The following is a 933-nucleotide window of genomic DNA, read 5'->3' as shown; positions in this document are numbered from 1 at the left end:
AGCGAGACTGTCTCAAAAAACCAAACCAAGACAAAGTGGTGGTACCATTTTTTCATTCCCATCAGTAATGAACAAGTGCGAGGAATCCAATTCTCCACATCCTTGCCAGCACTTGCTACTACTGTCAGTTTTTCTAACACAGCCACCCTAGTGAGTATGCAATGGGATCTCGCTGTGGATTTTTTTTGGTACCAGGGATCGAACTCAGGTCCTTGCACTTTCAAGGCAGGTGGCAGAACCACAGAGCTAAATCCCCAGCTTCTCTGTGGATTTAATTTGTATTAATGGCTAACAGTATGTAGCAACTTTTTTTTTCCCCCAGAACTGGGGATCGAACTCAGCACCTTGCACTTGCCAGGCAGGCACAGTGCCACTACTGAGCTACATCCCCTTTGCAGCAACTTTTTACAGACATGTTGGCAATGTCTGTGTCTGCTGTGGCGAGATGGCTATTCAAATCTTTTGCCTTTTTAAAAAATGAGTTATGGGTCTCCCTATTAAGTTGTGAGAGTTAATTCCATACTCTAGAAACAAGTCTCATTACATATATGATTAGAAGTTTTTTTCAGTAAAACAAAATATTTCAAAAAAAGATAACTGATACAATAAAAAAGTAATCATAAAGGCTAAGAACAAAAGTTTACTCTCAAAATTTTTACTTGACTGTGAGCATCCTAACAATGAAAAAAAGCATTAAGAATTTCAAAGTGGGACCGGAGATTTAGCTCAGTGGTTCCACTGCCTGCCTCATAGGCATAAGGACCAGAGTTTGATTCCCAGTACCAAAAAAAAAATTTCAAAGTAAAAGCTGGGCGCAGTGGTGCCCACATGTAATTCTAGCACTCTGGAGGCTGAGACAGGAGAATCCCACATTCAAGCCCAGCCTGGATAACACAGCAATTTAGCAAGACCATATCTCAAAAAAAAAAAAAA

The sequence above is a fragment of the Fukomys damarensis genome, unplaced genomic scaffold (assembly GCF_012274545.1).
Source record: "Fukomys damarensis isolate Sample0158 unplaced genomic scaffold, DMR_v1.0_HiC HiC_scaffold_12, whole genome shotgun sequence".
NCBI classification, from domain to species: domain Eukaryota; kingdom Metazoa; phylum Chordata; class Mammalia; order Rodentia; family Bathyergidae; genus Fukomys; species Fukomys damarensis.
Note: the sequence above shows the minus strand (reverse complement) of the source record.